Source organism: Schistocerca americana, chromosome 4 (genome assembly GCF_021461395.2).
Source record: "Schistocerca americana isolate TAMUIC-IGC-003095 chromosome 4, iqSchAmer2.1, whole genome shotgun sequence".
NCBI classification, from domain to species: Eukaryota; Metazoa; Arthropoda; class Insecta; order Orthoptera; family Acrididae; genus Schistocerca; species Schistocerca americana.
This window is the reverse complement of record NC_060122.1, coordinates 157,657,954-157,680,246: the sequence shown is the minus strand read 5'-3', so window position 1 is coordinate 157,680,246 and position 22,293 is coordinate 157,657,954.

The window sequence follows — 22,293 nt, the reverse complement described above, 5'->3', positions numbered from 1 at the left end:
TTTTTTATTCAGAATGATCTTTCAGGGCCATGACGCAGCACTGCTGACGTCCAAAATTTACCAGATTAAATTCACAGTCAATTATTGAAAAGTTATAAGTGAGCGACAATTTAATTGAGAGGTTAATTACATTCTATTATTACCACGTCACTGAATTTATTTTGTTGAGACGTTACACTGAATGTGAACGACATAATTATATTTTTTACTGTTGAGAAGTTTAGGAATTTTTCTGTTTTGAGGTTACACTAAATCAGAAGGAATTTTGTGGGGAGGTTACAACCTATTGTATTCTTCCCTTTCTGCGGCGCTACATCCAGCAAAAGAAGCAGAGCCCTGAGAAGACGAGGTATCAGATCTATTATCCGATCTCCTAAGAAGATAAAGTAGATGCTACGGCGTATTATGGACAGTCTGTGCCTCAGGATCCGTGGGATTTACAAAAATGGTTCAAATGGCTCTGAGCACTATGGGACTCAACTGCTGAGGTCATTAGTCCCCTAGAACATAGAACTTGTTAAACCTAACTAACCTAAGGACATCACAAACATCCATGCCCGAGGCAGGATTCGAACCTGCGACCGTAGCGGTCTTGCGGTTCCAGACTGCAGCGCCTTTAACCGCACGGCCACTTCGGTCGGCCTGGGATTTACAGTACCCCTTTTGAGCGCGAAGGCAATTACATCGGTCAGTCCATCCGCACCGTGTCCGACCATTGTGCCGAGTATCAACGGCATATTACAAATCGGGAACTGGAGAAATTTTCAGTTGCTGAGCACAGCCACACCAACAAACATAAAATATTGTTTGACGAAAGAAACGTTTTGTCCTAGACTCCTACATAGGTATTCTGAAATTGAAGAGGCAATATATATAACAAAGCGTGAGAAAATCTTCAACTGTGACAGTGGATATAATCTTAGGAGTGCATGGAAGGGAGTTCTAGATGCATAGAAGAGCCAGAAACTTTTCGCAATGTTTTAGTTGCGACAGAAGCGGCAGCGCCACCAGCGCAGACGTTGGCACCATCTGCAACATGATGACGTAACTACCGACCAATCATAAGCCGTCTTTGGGCTATGTAAGGCCGCCACAGCAGCAGTTTTGACAGTCATTTGCTTCTAACGAGGAATATGGAGGTAACTGTCGAAAGCTCGAGGTTTTAGCCTGAATTGACACAACAAGAAGTTGTTTTATACAACAGTGCCGGCGCGAAAGACTTCTTTCTAAAAAAACACAAAAGAAGAAGAAGGCTTTTTGTGTATGCTGTACATTGTTTCCACCGAAGCTCAATTCCGTTGAGGGCCTACTGGGATCTTTGATCGTAAGGCCATTCCGCAAGTTCAAAGACGTTCACGAGCTGTGCAAGAAGAGACCCAGCAGTGGAAGCTGCTAGGGCATTTCTCGCAAATCTTACAGTGGATGCACAAATTAATAAATATTCAAAAAATAAGAATGGTACGGGGAAATTGTTGAAGCCATTATTTCTTGTATTGAGTTTTGCAAGGATTACGACTTAGCTTTATCTCTGAGAGGAAATGTGCAGGGGTTACAAGAGCAACGAACTGAAGCAGGAGGCATAGGTATGAAGAAGGATAGAGCATGAGAAAAAGAATGTAAGCTAAAGATCTGTCTGTAACCAAAGTGACGTTATCAGTATTTTTGGATATGTGCTTAAAGCAGATACTTAAATATAGGTGAAAAAGGCAGAATCTAATCCTGTATTACCAAATGAAACAGCTGATATTCGTGGATGTGAACAATTATCGATTGGGCTTCAATACTTCCGTCAGGAGTCCAACGGAGTCGAAGAAACGTTTGTTGGACATATCGAGCTGAAGGCTCCAGACGCTAAATCGATAGCAAAAACCATCCATGATTTTTGTGAGAAAGAAAATCTTGACCCAGGAAATGCGTTGTTTTAGGATTGATGTTTTTCGGCGATGGCCAGAAAGGACACTGGTGTTCAAGCAATGTTGCACAAAAAGTACAGAATGACTATTGTTTCTCTGATCTTCGCACATATTAAATTTTGTCATCTATGATATTGGCAGTCTTCCTGGGATTCGGTACACTGTGGGTACATCGTTTAATTTTTCCTAGAATCAATATTGAAATGGAAGTTCATCCTAACATTTCGAAACTGTGTAAAACAAGGTGAAGTGAGATATACAAAAACGTCAAAATTTTTAATGATAATTTTCCCGCTATACTGGAAGCCTTAGAAACTTTATCACACAAAAGAAACGATTCGACAAGATTTTTTTTTCCAAATTCACGCGGCTGATTCTGGCTATCCACTTGTTCTTAGCTTAATGTTAGCATCCAGATTCAGTTTCGACGGAATAAATATTCTGCAGTCAATTAAATTGGAGGCAATCAACGCCTCACAGCACAATACATAAATTTTTCAACTGTTAAAATCTCATAATGACAATCATGAAAAACTCGTACGAAATTAAAAAGAATGCCACTGTCGTTGCTAAGAACAATGTTTGGAGGATATAAAAACCATTTTCGGAGATAGCAACATTGAGGCAAATTCTCAGAAGAAAGTGACATTAGAATTCTGGAGGCGGCCATTAATAATACCGTAGTTAGAATACATTATTAACTCTCTTGAAGTAGATTTTCCTGAAGAAACCGCCCCAGTATTTGCTTTATCTCAGTTACATCCTGTACAAATAATAACCGATCGAAAGATCATTTAATGGAATCTTGTAAAACCTTCGCCAAATTTTATGATATATCGGACGTAAAAAGTGAGACTGAACTTCCGCGAAAAGCGTAGCAGTACACGCAGAACCAAAAGGAAATAACCATTCTTGATACCCTGAAAGAAACGGAGAACTTATTCGCAGCAACGTAAAAAAGTACTAAAAACTTTGATTTCTATCCCATGTACAACATGTTCTGTGGAATGATCTTTAGGCAGTTAAAGAAGAATAAAATGCTGGTCCAGGAGCACAATGTCAGAAAGCCTCTTCGGTGATTTAGCAATGATGAGTATTCGCAGGAAACGTATTCTTGACAAGAAAGAGGATTTTCTTAGTAAATTGTTGTAGAATTTCCAAAACATCCGAAGAGAGTATACCTACTTACTGATGGGTGCTACATTCCTTGTAAAGCCTTGAACTTCTTTGTCACCTGCCTCCATTCTTCTCTGTCCATAGCTTTCCTTCTCCAATTCTCGACCCCCATTGCTCTGAGATCCCGCCCCGTGTTTTGAAGCCACCTTTTCCTACGTCTTTCCCATCTCCTTCTCCTTTGCGCTTCCTTATAAACACTTTCTTAACACTTCGAGTTTCTGGCATTTCCTACACGTGTCCAGCCCATCTCATTCTTCCCTTCTTGATTTTCACTACAGTATTCATCCCACCAAAAAGCGCTTGTTGTTCCATATTTGTCCTCATCTTCCAGCCTCCTGCCTCCCACCATCCCAAATATCTTTCTCAAAAATCCTCCTTTCCCATTTCAATGAGCAGCCTTCCTTCTTTGTGGTCATCACCCAGCCTTCCGATGTATGCATTGCTATTCATCATAGAATTTTTGTGTTCTCTACTAACATTTCTAGACTTGAATACATTCTGCAAGGAATAATTATATCGATTTCGTCTTGTTATCGTTTCTTGAATTTCTGCTGCAGTAGTAATATCTTCAGTTATTATCGACCTTAAGCATTAAACTTTTCTATACTTTGGTACTCTTACATAGTTGTGATTTAGCTAAAGTTCGTTAAATTTGACTTTGTAAAATTAATTTCAATTATTTATAATTTTTCTTGTCATTTAATTATTTTCCTACTTTAGTCATTATACCAGCATGCCTTGCTACACTCATTCCATTTCTCGTCCTACCATCCCCCCACCCCCCTACCCCCCCCCCTCCTCCCACCCCCAGTAGCCAGCTGGCTGGCGACGGCATTACCTGCTGACCCCAACGTTTGGAGGGATTGGCGATGTTCTCACCACATGCTCCACGAACATAGACCTCTCTTCGTACTGCCTTATAGGCATAGGCAGGCTACTCGAAAAAGGCCTAGTCCGTTTGTGGTATTTTGTTTTGTTTGCTGTTCTCCAAAAATAAAAATGACCTCATTTACCGAATATGCAATTTCATGGTGAGGAAAAGTGCACTGTTTCCAAAAGGCTTCAACGCGGATTAAGACTGTGTGATAACCTTTTCTCTACTTGGCTGCTAGCATGGGCGTACCCAGGATCTGAACTAAGGGGGGCGGGGGGGCAGGTCATACTAGTCTCAGGAAACAAGGACTCGAGACAACATACAGCACTTCTTATTAAATAAAACAGCAAACTAGTGAAAAACTGCTTTCAATAAACATTTTAAATATAAGAATGCACTTGTTTAAAAATATAACTTTTTAATTCAGTAATAATCTTCTAGGATTTGCCGACAGTAACTTGCCGAATACGAAAAAATTACTCCCGGATCTGCGAGAACGAGTCCGAATATATTATAGGAGGGGGGGGGGGGGAGGGGAAGCAGCTGCCCCGCCCCCCCCCCCCCCCCGACCCCTGCCCTCGCTGGGTACGCCCATGGCTGCTAGTGCAGCAAGCTTCGTGTGTGCTCCTATTTTTCACACCGACTGTAAAAATTTTCTTCAGTTGTCACAAAATGAAGTACATTTGACGTGTTGCTTTTATACCAGTGCCAATGGCAGATTGTCATGACGATGTCCGTATTCCTTCCTGTGCACTGCCCTGGTTTCTGTTTAAACGCGGACTGCTTTTGCTTAACGCCACAGCTACGTCAGACAGATGGAGAACACAATTAACCTCTGCCGAGCTGACGGCTAAATATTTTGATAAATGATGTTGTGAAGCGATGTGGTTTCCACTAACGAATCGGGGCAGAGGGAGCGAGGAGGAATAAATAATTTAACGAGAGGGGGCGGGGAGCGCGCGCGTGCTGCCGCCTGGCGGCGCGGCGCGCCACCACTGGCTACTGTATTCCCTTTGATGGTTTTGCCGGCGCGTTGTTAATGCCGGCCGACGGCCGCACTGTGCATTAGTGGACAAAGAGTCGACAGGTATTGAGCGGCAGAGGCGCATTGTGCGGGTTCGGCGCTTTACGGGTGCGGACCGCGTGCCGCGTCAGCGCCGGTGCTGTCACTGCTCCCCAATCCCGGCGGCCGTGCACGCGATTTTAGCCCTGCTGGCCCGAAACCGCTCTGCCGGGCTCAACAATGCGGCCCTTCCCTCATAGCTCGTGCCTAAAAATGAGAGAGCAATAGAAACACAATACCAAAGAGCCCTTTTGCTGGCCACATGCACGTCCATCACCGTGTCCTCAAAAGAAAAGTAATACCTTTGGTAGTAGCACTAGGTCCAGTCTGAAATCCTTACAGGTTCCACACCTGCACAGATTCTCAGCATACTCAGCAGTCCACTGGTGTGTGGCGGACGGTACCCAGTACCACTAACAGACATTTTTGTGTTAGCAGAAGAGCCAACATTATGTTACAACTGGAGGCCGAAATGCACGCGTTTTAGCTGACGGAGGCTGGCGTGGGGAGGGATGAACTATACTGACTTGAGGTCTGGAACACGACGAGGAGTGACAATTTAGAAAGCGGACGTAATTAGTTTGATACTTAACTTTAATCCATTAATGATGAACGTCGCTCTTGACGGTACATGATTCACAATATTATCTGTTCACATACATTCTTGAAGATAGTAATTATAGTAACTGAATATGGCGCCTTTCTAGGTCGTAGTAAATGACGTAGCTAAAGGCTATGCTAAACTGTCGTCTCTGCAAATGAGAGCGTCTGTAGACAGTGAACCATCGCTAGCAAAGTCGGCTGTACAACTGGGGCGAGTGCTAAGGACGGCACTCGGTCTGCAATCACTGATAGTGGCGACACGCGGGTCAGACGTACACTAACGGACTGCGGCCGATTTAAAGGCTACCACCTAGCAAGTGTGGTGTCTGGCAGTGACACCACAGACATTTCCTTTCCTGTTCTACTCGTAAATAGAGTGAGCGAAAAGCTATTGTCTATATGCCTCTGTATGAGCTATAATTTCTCGTACTTTATCTTCATGGTGCTTACGTGTAATGTATGCTTGAGACAGCAGAATCGTTGTGAAGAAGGCTTCCGATTCCCGTTCTCTGAATTTTATCGCGTTCCTCGAAAAGAATGTCGCCTTCCCTTCAGCGATTCCCATTTGAGTTCCGGCAGCTTGCGTGTTTTTCGAACCTATCGGTAACAAATCTAGCAGCCAGCATCTGGATTGTTTAACGTCTTCCTTTAATCCGATCTGGTACGTATCCCAAATAATCATGCAGTGCTCAACAATATGTTGCACTAGCGTCCTATGTGCGGTATCCTTTACGGATGAAGCACACTCCCTTAGAATTCTCCCAATAAACCGAAGTCGACCATTTGCCTCACCTGTCACAATCCTCATATGCTCGTCCCATTTCATATCGCTTTACAGTGTTCTGCCCAGATACTTAAACGATGTGACAGTGTCAATCAGGATCGTACTAATGTAGTATCCAAACAGTACGGGTTTATTTTTCCTACTCATCTGCATTAACTTGTTTCTATATCGAGAGCTTCTGTGACTAGAATACTGTGCATTATATCTCGTCGTCCATATAAGGGTCCCTTCTCCAGTTCAAATGTTATGCCATCGGATTATCTGTATTCTGTCCTTAAATTCTGAAGCATCATATATCCTAAACAATTCCTGACATCAAAGATCACAGACCTTATTGTCTCAAAATGATTCAAATGGCTCTGAGCACCATGGGACGTAACTACTGAGGTCATCAGTCCCCTAGAACTTAGAACTACTTAATCCTAAATAACCTAAGGACATTACACACATCCATGCCCGAGGCAGGATTCGAACCTGCGACCGTAGCGGTCACGCGGTTCCAAACTGAATATTGTCTCCTATTGCGTGTACCCGTGCTGATATACAAGATGTCACCAAGCGATACTCAGTAATTATATAAATCGAAGGTCGAGAGGAGCGAAAGGGAGGGACTTTATGCGGAATCACAGGCGACGAGAGAAAATGTGTACAAGACAGAGACTCGAACCCGGGATCTCCTGCTTACTAGGCTGTCGCATTACCCACTGCACCACTCGGAAACAATAGTAATGGTACGTTCATTGACCGACTCACATTCCCACCTAGCGCGACCGTTTATCAACAGTTGCTTTCCACGTCCTCCATGTTCGCTATCTTTGATTGCCACTGGACGTCGAACATAACTGTGCATCTGAACTGATGGTTGTGGATTAATAGCCCATCAAGGCGTATCAGTTATGTGAACGCGTGGTATCTGTTCTTTCAGACTAAAGCCACCTCGCATTCATGTAATTTGTACACCTCAATGGGTTATCAATGCACAACGATCAGTGCAAATGGACAATTACGTTCGACCTGCAGTACGAATCTAAGATCAGTGAGCATGGAGGACATGTGGATATGTGGTGGCGCTAGGTGGGAATGTGAGTTGGCCGAAAAGCATGCCAACATAACCTGTGCATTTGTGGTGAACGCTATGCCCAGGTGGTGCAGTAGTTAATGCAACTGCCCTGTAAGCTGGTGATCCTGTCCGGCACTCATTTTCAATCGTCGTCGCTGTTTCCATGTAAAGTTCCGACGCGGCTGATAGCGAAAGTTCATTCCATTTACTTTACTTTCTTTACTTTCAATTTACGTAGTATGTACTACAGCTGTGGTTTCAGTGTGGTGCGGGTCTTTCGGACATGTCGATGAGAACAGTCACCAGACATTCGTATAGCTGAAACTTCCTGGCAGATTAAAACTGTGTGCCCGACCGAGACTCGAACTCGGGACCTTTGCCTTTCGCGGGCAAGTGCTCTACCAACTGAGCTACCGAAGCATGACTCACTCCCGGTACTCACAGCTTTACTTCTGCCAGTACCTCGTCTCCTACCTTCCAAACTTTACAGAAGCTCTCCTGCGAAACTTGCAGAACTAGCACTCCTGAAAGAAAGGATATTGCGGAGACATGGATTAGCCACAGCCTGGGGGATGTTTCCAGAATGAGATTTTCACACTGCAGCGGAGTGTGCGCTGATATGAAACTTCCTGGCAGATTAAAACTGCGTGCCCGACCGAGACTCGAAATCGGGACCTTTGCCTCCGCGGGCAAGTGCTCTACCAACTGAGCTACCGAAGCATGACTCACTCCCGGTACTCACAGCTTTACTTCTGCCAGTACCTCGTCTCCTACCTTCCAAACTTTACAGAAGCTCTCCTGCGAAACTTGCAGAACTAGCACTCCTGAAAGAAAGGATATTGCGGAGACATGGCATAGCCACAGCCTGGGGGATGTTTCCAGAATGAGATTTTCACACTGCAGCGGAGTGTGCGCTGATATGAAACTTCCTGGCAGATTAAAACTGCGTGCCCGACCGAGACTCGAAATCGGGACCTTTGCCTTCCGCGGGCAAGTGCTCTACCAACTGAGCTACCGAAGCACGACTCATGCCCGGTACTCACAGCTTTACTTCTGCCAGTACCTCGTCTCCTACATTCCAAACTTTACAGAAGCTCTCCTGCGAACCTTGCAGAACTAGCACTCCTGAAAGAAAGGATATTGCGGAGACATGGCATAGCCACAGCCTGGGGGATGTTTCCAGAATGAGATTTTCACTCTGCAGCGGAGTGTGCGCTGATATGAAACTTCCTGGCAGATTAAAACTGTGTGCCCGACCGAGACTCGAACTGGCAGAAGTAAAGCTGTGAGTACCGGGCGTGAGTCGTGCTTCGGTAGCTCAGTTGGTAGAGCACTTGCCCGCGAAAGGCAAAGGTCCCGATTTCGAGTCTCGGTCGGGCACAAAGTTTTAATCTGCCAGGAAGTTTCATATCAGCGCACACTCCGCTGCAGAGTGAAAATCTTATTCTGGAAACATCCCCCAGGCTGTGGCTAAGCCATGTCTCCGCAATATCCTTTCTTTCAGGAGTGCTAGTTCTGCAAGGTTCGCAGGAGAGCTTCTGTAAAGTTTGGAAGGTAGGAGACGAGGTACTGGCAGAAGTAAAGCTGTGAGTACCGGGCGTGAGTCGTGCTAATCATACAAATTAAATAAATATCATTAGTATACAGTATACAGTGGACTGTGCTTTCATTTGCAACGTACTGTGAAATTTCCGCTTCAACAAAAAAATAGAATTAGCATGCGGACGAACTGCAAGAGGAAATTCTTGCTATGGACATCACAGCATTCACCTCAGATATCGTCGAAAGTATCAAGCTATCACTAGACTGCAGAGTGCTCTAAGTACGGTATTATCTCTCACATTCACGGCTCTTATCCCTAATAACTTCGACACCCTGTAGAATTAACTTATTTAGTAAACATGCTCGTGACCGCATTTGAGTTGTTAATGTTCCAGATATGCTGTAGGACTGTCAGGTGATGTTCCTGCAGATAGGTTCTCACCCTAAGTTTGTTCTTCACGGCACTCTTTAATAGCCATCTGACTAACACAATATCAGCTATACGAATCCAGAATGAGATGTTCACTCTGCAGCGGAGTGTGCGCTGATATGAAACTTAGCTCGTATCATTTTCAAGCACATGAGTAGCATCAACTTATGTACATTGCGTTTTAAACTGTGTAAATGTTGGATACATGTAACATATATAAAGCTATAAGCGAACACATAGAGAGCTATAAGTCATCTTAAGGTGCCATGGGTAAAATATAGGGAGCGAAAGGCTATTTGCAATTTGTACAGAAACCAGATGGCAGTTATAAGAGTCGAGGGGCATGAAAGGGCAGCAGTGGTTGGGAAGGGAGTGAGACAGTGTTGTAGCCTCTCCCCGATGTTATTCAATCTGTATATTGAGCAAGCAGTGATGGAAACAAAAGAAAAATTCGGAGTAGGTGTTAAAATCCATGGAGAAGAAATAAAAGCTTGAAGTTCGCCGATGAGATTGTAATTCTGTCAGAGACGGCAACGGACTTGGAAGAGCAGTTGAACTGAATGGACAGTGTCTTGAAAGGAGGATATAAGATAACATCAACAAAAGCAAAACGAGGATAATGGAATGTAGTCGAATTAAATCGGGTGACGCTGAGGGTATTAGATTAGGAAATGAGACACTTAAAGTAATAAAGGAGTTTTGCTATTTGGGGAGCAAAATAACTGATGATACTATAAGTAGAGAGGACATAAAATGTAGACTGGCAATGGCAAGGAAAGTGTTTCTGAAGAAGAAAACTTCGAGTACAGATTTAAGTGTAAGGAGGTCTTTTATGAAAGTATTTGTATGGAGTGTAGCCATGTATGGAAGTGAAACATGGACGATAAACAGTTTGGATAAGAAAAGAATTGAAGCTTTCGAAATATGGCTCTACAGAAGAATGCAGAAGATTAGATGGGTAGATCACATAACGAATGAGGAAGTATTGAGTGGAACTGGGGAGGAGTTTGTAGCACAACTTGGCTAGAAGAAGGGATCGGTTGGTAGGACATGTTCTGAGGCATCAAGGGATCACCAATTTAGTACTGGAGGGCAGGGTGGAGGGTAAAAATCGTAGAGGGAGATCAAGAGATGAATACACTAAACAGTTTCAGAAGGATGAATGTTGCAGTAGGTACTAGGAGATGAAGAAGCTTGCACAGGATTGAGTAGCATCAACAGCAGCATCAAACCAGTCTCAGGACTGAAGACCAGAACAACAACAAGTCAGACCAGAAATAGATTGGGATGGAATCCATATCATAATACCACACTATCACACATCGCCAAATAGTAGCTGCAAGTTCACAGGTGAACGAGTTCTTTGGAGTGAGAGGTTAATCCGTGAATGGACTGGCCTGCCTGTTCCCGTGACTTAGACCTAATGGAGCACTCGTGTGTTCCATTGGAGAGATGTATTGTAGTACGTCCAGATGCACTAATGACCATCAAGAAGTTGTCAACTGTGCTGCTGGAGAAATGGGAAACCGTACCACAGTAAATTAGTACTAATTTTGGGGCCAGCTTGGGAGCAATTGTAAAGTGCGCATTGCCGTCCTCTCTCACGACACCTCCATGTCATGTCTTGTTATGTCCGGGGCACCATCATCATATGCGGTAACATCAGTGCAAATTTTGTATTTGGATAAAAATCTCGTGATGTTCATCTCATTGAAGATTTCAGAAACTTTCTGTACCATTCTGGAGAAATTCTTTCTTTGTATGGTCCAGGTTTCATCGAGCTGTTTTATTTGGCAGTGACATCATGCGAAAGTTAGTTTCGGCATTAATTTGTGTATAATCATCGTCATATTTAGACATAGAAACATCAATAGAAAATTATATCTCCTTTTTAATACTTTCTTCATTTTAAATTGCACAAATTTACTTCAGTTTCAAATTATATTAGGCTGAATTGCAGCAACACAGTTGCTCCCAGGATCTTCCACTCCGTGTGTAGAATCGTGGAAACGTGATTTTAAGGGAAATCGAGTGATAAATAATAATAATTCAATCGAAACCAGGTGCGTATACTTTACATAGTACATGGACGGGAACAATTGATGGATCGTTTTAGCTTCCGAACAGTGTCTCCAGGACACATACCTCCATAAGGAAATAGCATTCTATGCTAGCACCAGTGCGTTTCGTCATAAATACCCAGATCGAAGTGATGAGGAATATTTTCATCTCGCTCGTATTCTTGCACTTGCTGCAGGTGTAACCTACTAGCCACTTTATTAAGCCTCCTCAGCTCGATTCCGTAACTGAGTTGTTAGCGTGGCTGTTATAAGGGAGAGCTGGGTATGATCCCCGTTACTACCAAGGATTTTTCCTTGGTGAGGCGAGTGGAGCGGTGCGCAATTAGCCTCCTGATGCCAATTTCAGAGCTGCTTGACCAAATAAAAGCGGCAACCCAAGCGTGCTGCACCAAGAACGATCAAGAGTGTGGTGTCCTGACCACCGCTCCTCCAAACTTCATCCAAATGACACCATTGGCAGAGGGTGACATGGCATTCACGGAGACCCAACTGGCCTGTCTGATCAGGACGGCGGGTGTTATATACATAATCGTCTGAAGAGGTTTTTTCTCGATAAGTGACCTCAAGCTAGCTGCACAGAATGATCAACACTTCCCATTCGTGTGCCTTACCTACCCTTGTTGCCATTTAGGAAGGCATCAGGTTTCTGTAAATACTACTTTCACTATACTTTATATGCAGTCTGAAGGTGGAGAGAGAAAGAAAGAAAAGGAAAGGGAGGGGATCGATGCGATCATTGCTGTCAGCTGCATTGGGCCATTACGCGGTATAGCGCAGCAAAGTGTCAAAATACGGGATTCAAACCCAGTATCTCCTGACATGACACCATCCGGGACACAGCATTATCGCATGTGCGTGGTCTATCTCGGACGTCTCACAGCCGATTCACATTTCCATTGTGCGCCACCTATTCGCAGTCCCTGCCCATTTCCTCCATGTTCGCTCTCTGAGATTCCCGCAAGAGGTCGGAAGTGTTTCTGCATCCGCAATAAAGATTGTGAATCCACTGCCCAGCTAGGCTTATCAGATTATATGAATGCCACGTGTCCGAAAAAACAGACACAGTGGCTTCAGTCGAAAGCCCGAAAATGACTATTAAATTCATCTTAATTCCTACAGTGTAGTTAAGGGGATCTGGTAACGTGCACCATTTAAATCCAGAACCGTACAGAAATGCGCACCAGAAAACCACATAAAATAGCTGTGAAGATCTGGCAAAGGGACGGGCTCCAAGATAACCCTCCCATTCAACACTCTTTTATATTCAACGACTGGACGGTATCTTCCCCCTGCTTCTTAGGAACCGGCAGAATTGGAGAGGCTTAAGGAGACGTAGAGGGGCTAATTACCCCACCTCATAGCGTGTCATTAATCAACCCCCTTAAGAATTTCATTTTGGTGGGCGTGAGCTTATATGGTGATTGCCTCACAGGTACAGCCTCTCCCAAAAGAACTTTATTTTGTTGGCGACACGCAGTTTATTAGTTAAGACATCAAGAAAACGCTCATAACAATTTTCTGCACTGGGCAGCATCCTGATATGAAGGAAGGCAAAATCGGATCGTTTGGTCTGAACGACATTAACTCTGGGAAACCTTTGGAAAGAACATAACGCTATCCTGACACTATAACCAAATTTAAAGAGAACGATGTCACGCGAAATTCATAACAAGCCCTGTTTCTGGTCTGAAATCACAGCCTAACAATAAATTAACCGATTGATAAGTTTAATGGCCCACGAGGACCCCACAATGCTTAATTTATCCCGCATTTTCCCTACAAGAGGCAACTTCTGTCCATCTCTGAGATGATGCACGCAAGGGAGGTATTCGACAAATCGCTCTAAATTCAGTGTACCATACCTTACCTGATTGGAGCAAGGCACACACGGGCCCCTGGTTCACTTTCGCACAAACATAAGTTAGGTTCTATCCTATAACTGAACTTATATGGCCACAAAGCTTGGGCGGCCTTGGCCGGCTGGGTACCACCCGGTTCCCCTTGCGTCAGCTGTTCGAACGAGCCTCCGCTTAACTGGACAGTCCCGCACTAAATGCATAACATTACTGCATCGGTAACGCGGTCTGGCTTTGGACTGAACGGGCCAAAGGTTACCACACCCTTCGGAGCTTGCACTAGCGCGAGAACCTGGCTCACTAAGTTTACTACGACTCTCGTCAGCGTACCGCAACCCCTCAGTGGCAGCCACCGAATCATCTACTTCCGCAAAAGACGTACGTCTAACACAAAACATCACCCGGGAGCGGTCCTCAGGTTTCAGATACTCAGATACTCCAAGATATTCTCCACGATATCATTTTCAGTGACCCGAAGTTCCAAGACAACAATAGCTTCGCGGACTCTTTCGATGAGATCAGCTAAACTTTCCTGGGACGACTGCACACGTCAAAAGTGCCTCTGTTCTAGCTCCCTTTTAACATGCGGTGGCAATTTAAGTTGGCTAACTCGGTTCCTCAAATCTTGCAACTTCGAAAAAAACTCTACTCAGTTCCTCAGTTAAAGGGTATAGTAACTGAATAATAGCCTGCTGCGAAACACCCTAGGCGTCAGCGTGATGTTGGAAACGGACTGTAGCCCAAAGGAAATTTTCAACTTGAGCAAAGTTTTCAAGTACAGTAATTCCTTTCAATAAATGAACTATGGGATTAGGCAATCTGGCAAAGTTTTCAACTAGCACACATCTCTCTCTCTCTCTTTCCTGCTATAGAATTTGCGCCCTCCGTTAACTGACTAACAGACGCGACTGATACTTCACTCCTTCCCTCGTCCTGATCTAATCCGAGAATAGCTACGCTCACCTATAACTCATTGACCTGATAAGTTTAACGGCCCATCACACCAGTATGTTCGTTAATTGCAGTTGCCTCAAGTCCTTAAGACGATTACTCCACTCCGTAAGCGGAGCCTGCACATGGTGTAACTGTTTGCGGGTGGGCTGATTATTTTGAAGGGCATCCACGCCAGACTAAACTCAAGAATACTGAAAGAATTAAACTGATAGTAGGACGTACCTCACCTATGCTGTCCGATGTGAGACAGAGTGCTTGATGAAGAACAAGATGTAACTGATCTGCCACGTCAGCCATGCTTAATTCAGTCGATCGCTGACGTATCCTCAGTTCACGCAGCAAATGTTCTCGGCGCAGAGAGGATGTTCCCGGACACGTCCTGGCCTCCATAAGTGCAAGTTATGGACCTGAAACTCTAAAAATATTAGTAAATTTATATAAAATAGCCAAAGACCACTCATAAAACAATAGAGGGTGAATCAAGGTACCTAGCTGGTAAAGGAATACCTGCCCCCACCTGCTAAACCAGAGCAACAGTGCTCTGAGACAGTTTGGTGAGACGATACGTCGGCACCTGATAAAACACCCATAAAAGACTGAGTCAACGGACTGGATCTTGGGGGGGGGAGAACTTCATTCACCTTTTGTTGTGTTGGCAGAAGAGCCAACACCGTGTTACCAATGGAGGCCGAAATGCACGCGTTTTAGCTGACGGAGGCTAGCGTGAAGAGGGAAGAACTATACTGACGTGAGGTCTGGAACATGACAAGGAATGAGAATTCAGAAAGCGGACGTAATTAGTTTGATACTTAACTTTAATCCATTAATGATGAACGTCGCTCTTGACGGTACATGATTCACAATATTATCTGTTCAGGATACATAGTAACTGAATATGGCGCCTTGCTAGGTCGTAGCAAATGACGTAGCTGAAGGCTATGCTAAACTGTCGTCTCTGCAAATGAGAGCGTATGTAGTCAGTGAACCATCGCTAGCAAAGTCGGCTGTACAACTGGGGCGAGTGCTAGGGAGTCTCTCTAGACTAGACCTGCCGTGTGGCGGCGCTCGGTCTGCAATCACTGACAGTGGCGACACGCGGGTCCGACATATACTAACTGACCGCGGCCGATTTAAAGGCTACCACCTAGTAAGTGTGGTGTTTGGCGGTGACACCACACCTTTTATAGCACATAAGGTTTTATTCACGTAAACAATTAATTCATGGATATAAGTGGCGCCTTCGACAACCTGTGGTGGCCTTCGCTCTTCTCCTGTTTACGGGAGAAGGAGTGTCCAGGGCCGCTATATGGGTGTCTGAGGATCGAGAGGTCTGGCTATCATCCCCTAGCACAAGGGTAAGAAAAATAATCACTAAGGGATGTCCCCAGGGCTCCGTACTAGGTCCCCTGTTCTGGGACATCCACATGGAACCTCTACTAGACAAATTACAGCAAAGTCATGAAGTGCTAGAGGTGATAGCCTACGCCGATGACCTTCTCCTACTGGTTGGCGGCCGAAGCCGAGAAGACATAGAACCCAAAATAGAACAAGCAATAGGAACACTACAACTTTGGTGCCGGAATACTAAGATGACAATTTCACCAACTAAGTTCACATACCTCCTTCTAAAGGGACAACTAGTCAGAAATCCTACAGTCAGGATAGAGGGCTCACCAGTTCTCAGACGACGTGAGACTCGGTATCTGGGCATCATCATTGGTGAGAGATGGTCATTTGGCAGACACATTGAAACCGTAACACAAAGAGCCTTACAAGTACTCAACAACCTCATCTCCATTGGACATAAACGTTTCCACCTTCCACCACATCTCATCAAACTATATCATAATAGCATACTCACCTCCATAGTGGGTTACGGTTCTGGAGTCTGGGCACACAGGCTCACGAGGGTGGTGCCCGCCATGACAGTGAGAAGAGTTCAGAGGAACATGATTATGAGATCAATGGGGGCTTACGGGACCACACCGGGAGGAGCCCTGTTAGTCATAATGGGACTCTGCCCCTTAGATATTAAAATTCGAGAGCAGGCCGCTTGGTACTGGATAAAATAGGGGAATTTGGATAAAATAGAGGAAATTCTAGGAAGTAGGATTGAAAATAAAGTTGAGATCAGGTTAAGAGGGGATCAGCGGTGGCAACATTCATGGGAAAGCGAAGAAACAGGGCGCAGAACGTTTGACTTATTACCAGATGTCAGGGAAAGAATGGGAATGACATATTTCGAACCAACCAGGGGACTGATTCACTTTCTCACTGGACATGGACCCAATCCGACATACTTATGTCGGTTCGGGAAAAAGGCGACACCCACGTGTGACTGTGGTGTTCCGGAGGGTACTCCTGACCATGTAGTCTACGAGTGCCCCCTTTTCAATGATGAGGCCTCTATGTTACGAGACCAACTACCCCACAATGACACATTCAGACTGTTGAGACAACGCGACACCTTCCAGATTATCAACGAACTGGCTAACGCGGTATCACAGAAAGTCTTAAGGGACTACCTGCGAGAACCAAACTAGCACCTTACAAAGATCCTTTAAACAACGATGAAGTCTAGTACACCATTCCCAAACCGCCTGAGCGCGGAAAGGCCGACTTCTTGAGTCTAGAATCCGCCGCGCTTCGGGACTAGGGGGAGTCGGGTGCAGTTATACACCGATTTAGACAACGCACCCAATCTTGTCCTTAGGATAAGTTTAGTTGTAGGACCTAGTTTATACACTCCTGGAAATGGAAAAAAGAACACATTGACACCGGTGTGTCAGACCCACCATACTTGCTCCGGACACTGCGAGAGGGCTGTACAAGCAATGATCACACGCACGGCACAGCGGACACACCAGGAACCGCGGTGTTGGCCGTCGAATGGCGCTAGCTGCGCAGCATTTGTGCACCGCCGCCGTCAGTGTCAGCCAGTTTGCCGTGGCATACGGAGCTCCATCGCAGTCTTTAACACTGGTAGCATGCCGCGACAGCGTGGACGTGAACCGTATGTGCAGTTGACGGACTTTGAGCGAGGGCGTATAGTGGGCATGCGGGAGGCCGGGTGGACGTACCGCCGAATTGCTCAACACGTGGGGCGTGAGGTCTCCACAGTACATCGATGTTGTCGCCAGTGGTCGGCGGAAGGTGCACGTGCCCGTCGACCTGGGACCGGACCGCAGCGACGCACGGATGCACGCCAAGACCGTAGGATCCTACGCAGTGCCGTAGGGGACCGCACCGCCACTTCCCATCAAATTAGGGACACTGTTGCTCCTGGGGTATCGGCGAGGACCATTCGCAACCGTCTCCACGAAGCTGGGCTACGGTCCCGCACACCGTTAGGCCGTCTTCCGCTCACACCCCAACATCGTGCAGCCCGCCTCCAGTGGTGTCGTGACAGGCGTGAATGGAGGGACGAATGGAGACGTGTCGTCTTCAGCGATGAGAGTCGCTTCTGCCTTGGTACCAATGATGGTCGTATGCGTGTTTGGCACCGTGCAGGTGAGCGCCACAATCAGGACTGCATACGACCGAGGCGCACAGGGCCAACACCAGGCATCATGGTGTGGGGAGCGATCTCCTACACTGGCCGTACACCACTGGTGATCGTCGAGGGACACTGAATAGTGCACGGTACATCCAAACCGTCATCGAACCCATCGTTCTACCATTCCTAGACCGGCAAGGGAACTTGCTGTTCCAACAGGACAATGCACGTCCGCATGTATCCCGTGCCACCCAACGTGCTCTGGAAGGTGTAAGTCAACTACCCTGGCCAGCAAGATCTCCGGATCTGTCCCCCATTGAGCATGTTTGGGACTGGATGAAGCGTCGTCTCACGCGGTCTGCACGTCCAGCACGAACGCTGGTCCAACTGAGGCGCCAGGTGGAAATGGCATGGCAAGCCGTTCCACAGGACTACATCCAGCATCTCTACGATCGTCTCCATGGGAGAATAGCAGCCTGCATTGCTGCGAAAGGTGGATATACACTGTACTAGTGCCGACATTGTGCATGCTCTGTTGCCTGTGTCTATGTGCCTGTGGTTCTGTCAGTGTGATCATGTGATGTATCTGACCCCAGGAATGTGTCAATAAAGTTTCCCCTTCCTGGGACAATGAATTCACGGTGTTCTTATTTCAATTTCCAGGAGTGTAGATTTTATTCATAGGAACCTGCAGCGACTAACACCATGGCCTGCCCAGTGTCAGGGGCACGCTCATTGGGGTTAGCTCAATGAGCAAGGCCTTATAGTAGGTTTATATTTTCAGCTGACACATTTGTAACGATGCAGGCTTTAGTGACTAGTTCATAGTTAGTTAGGTTACCACTTAGCACTTAATAACACTTTGCCCATTGTAGTTCCCATATAGCGCTCTTACTAACTAGTTACTAAATCATACGTAGAATAGCTGCAATAAAATGTATAAATGTAGAAGTATTACGGCCCACTAATCACATAAGGTAGTGGGCTACATTGTATAATTAATAAGCTTTTAGAAATAAAGATTTAAAAAAAACAATTAATTCAAATAACAATCATAATGAAAAACTTTGCCAAATGAGTGGTTACCAGATAGCTAAACAGGCAAAAGTTTGCCCTTGAGACAATAATTCTGATATAGATACAATCAGTAAAGCATACAAACTAGAATTAAATAATTCTCTGAACAACTTGTCTTTATAGTGATAACTAGTTATACATCAGACGGGAGCAGCCATTTTACCCTAATGCAACATTTGTGGGATTATTGTACCACGATTAAAAGTAGAATAATAGGGATCAATCGTTTCAGATCAAACGGCAGAAGCCAATTTACATTACACAAATTTCATGGGAATATAGAAATGTGATTAAAATAAAATGCTTCCGATGTTAAGCATCTCCCGTACTAGATTGAAGACGAACTGAACAGTGACATAACTGACTTACAGACAATAACGACAGGCTTGGCAAATGCATTCGTAACTAAATAATTAGAATAAGCAACTGTAAACACAACTTAGCTACTGCCTGGAGAGCACAGGCATTAGTTACATACACAGATATTGTTTTGAGTTTGTGAACCTTGAACCAGTCAACGACACATGAATATATCTGAGCTCCAGGCACCAGCCAGGTACAGACGCGATCGACGTACACAGCTGTCAGCATGGACAACGGCCAGTTCTCCCGCTCGACCACCAATCGTCGTCCCGACCAGTCGTGTGAGATATACAAGTCTCAGGCAGACTTTATCTGACATATACTCCCTCAAACAGTGTTAACTTCAAAACAAGCAGCCGTTACAGTGTTAAACTTAAAGTTAGAATCTACAACAGATCGTAAGAAATTATGATCTATCAAATCGAGTGTCCCAATGCGATAACTAACACGCTACAACTTAAACTCCTTAAATAAATAAGCCCATCCTAATAAACCCAAAGCACACCAATTAGAACAAGATTACATAAAACAACATCAACAAAAGTACCAAAGCGCGTTAAACGAATTGTCATGGACTCCAAGAAGTAACCAAATCACACTCAAACCCCAGGTACTTTAAACAAGCACCTCAGATCACACTAATATAAGGTTACCTCATGATGCACAACTTCACTCCCGACGTCCCTGGCGAGGTCCACCTTTGCAACCACGACACCATGCAGCGCGGTACAGATGGACCCAACAACATGTCGAATGGACCGCTCAGGATTGGCATCACGGTCTCTTCACCGATAAGTGTCGCATATGCCTTCAACCAGACTATCGTCGGAGAAGTGTTTGGAGGCAATCCTGTCAGGCTGAACGCCTTAGACAAACTGTCCAGCGAATGCAGCAAGGTGGAGGTTCCCTGCTGTTTTGGAGTGGCACTATACGGGGCCGACGTACGCCACTGGTGGTCATGGAAGGCGCAGTAACGGCTGTACGATACATGAATGCCATCCTTGGACCGATAGTGCAACCATATCGGCAGCAACTTGGCAAAGAATTCGTCTTCATGGACGAAAATTCGCTCCCCCATCGTGCACAGCTTGTGAATGACTTCCTTCAGAATAACGACATCGCTCGACTAGAGTGCCCAGCATGTTCTCCAGACATGGACTCTATCGAACATGCCTCGTATGGATTCAAAAGGACTGTCTTTGGACGATGTGCCCCACCAACCACTCTGACGGATCTACGCCAAATCGCCTTTGATGAGTGGGACAATTTGGACCAACAGTGCCTTGATGAACTTTTGGATAATATGTCGTGACGAATACAGGCATACATAAATACAAGAGGACATGTTACTGGGATTGAGAGGTACTGGTGTGTACAGAAATCTGACCACCAATACTGAAGGTTGAAAGGTCTCGCTGTATGCTGGTACAACATGCAATGTGTGGATTTCATGAGCAATAAAAAGGGCAGAAATGAGGTTTCTATTGAACTCTATTCCCATCTCCTGTACTAGTCACGCAACCCTCGGAACCGAGGTGATGCAAAACTTTTTTATGATGTGTGTAGATATTGCACGATTCGATCAGCTCGATCAATATGAGGAAACTTTTAAACTCTGTCAGATGCTGATAACGATGTCTCAGACGAGTACACACTATGTCAGTATCCCTCACAGTGATCACTCAACATCTGACGTTTTTCGCAATCCTACATATATATTCTACCAGGCATTGTAACAACACTAAACACACCACCACTAATTCACTCTGCTAGCCGTTCCTCTTGTCACCTTGATGACAGCTTCCACTCTCTCAGGCATACGTCCAATGCGGTGCTGGAAGGTTTCTTGGAAAATAGTAGCCCATTCTTCAGGGAATGCTGCACTGAGGAGAGGTATCGATGTCGCTCGGTGAGACCTGGCACGAAGTCGGCGTTCCAAAACATCCCAAGGGTGTTCTATAGGATTCAGATCAGGACTCTACGAAGGCCAGTCCATTACAGGGATGCTACTGTCGTGAACCCACACCGCAACAGGCCGTGCATCATGAACAGGTGCTCGATCGTGTTGAAAGACGCAGTCGCCATCCTCGAATTGCTCTTCAACAATAGGAGGCAACGAGGTGCTTAAAACATCAATGTAGGCCTGTGCTATGATAGTGTCACGCAAAACAACAAGGGGTGCAAGCCCCCTCCAAGGAAAACACGACCACACCATAACACCACCGCCTCCGAATTTTGCTGTTGGCACTACACACGTTGGCAGATGACGTTCACGGGGCATTCGCCATACCCACACCCTGCCATCGGATCGCCACATTGTGTACCGTGAGTCGTCACTCCGCACACTCCACTGTCCAATCATTCAATATTTACGCTCCTTATACCAAGCGGGGCGTAGTTCGGCATTTACCGGTGTGATGTGTGGTTTATGTGCAACCACTCGACCATGATATACAAGTTTCCTCACCTCCCACGTAATTATCATAGTACTTGCAGTTAATCCTGATGCAGTTTGGAATTCCTGTGTGATGGTCTGGATAGATGCCTGCCTGTTACACAATACTGTGGTGTCACCGCTAGACACCACACTTGCTAGGTGGTAGCCTTTAAATCGGCCGCGGTCCGTTAGAATACGTCGAACCCGCGTGTCGCCACTATCAGTGATAGCAGACCGAGCGCCGCCACACGGCAGGTTTAGAGAGACTTCCAACCACTCGCCCCAGTTGTACAGCCGACTTTGTTAGCGATGGTTCACTGCCTACTTACGTTATCATTTGCCGAGACGATAGTTTAGCATAGCCTTCAGCTACGTCATTTGCTACGACGTAGCAAGGCGCAATTATCAGTTACTATTGATATTGTGAATCATGTACCGTCAACACCGACGTTCATCATTAATGGATTAAAGTTAAGTATTCCAGCAGCTACGTGCGTTTTTCTAAATTCTAATATCCTTGTCCTGTTCCAGACCTCACGCCAGCCTGCGTGAGCTAAAACGCGTGCATTTCGGCCTCCTCTAGT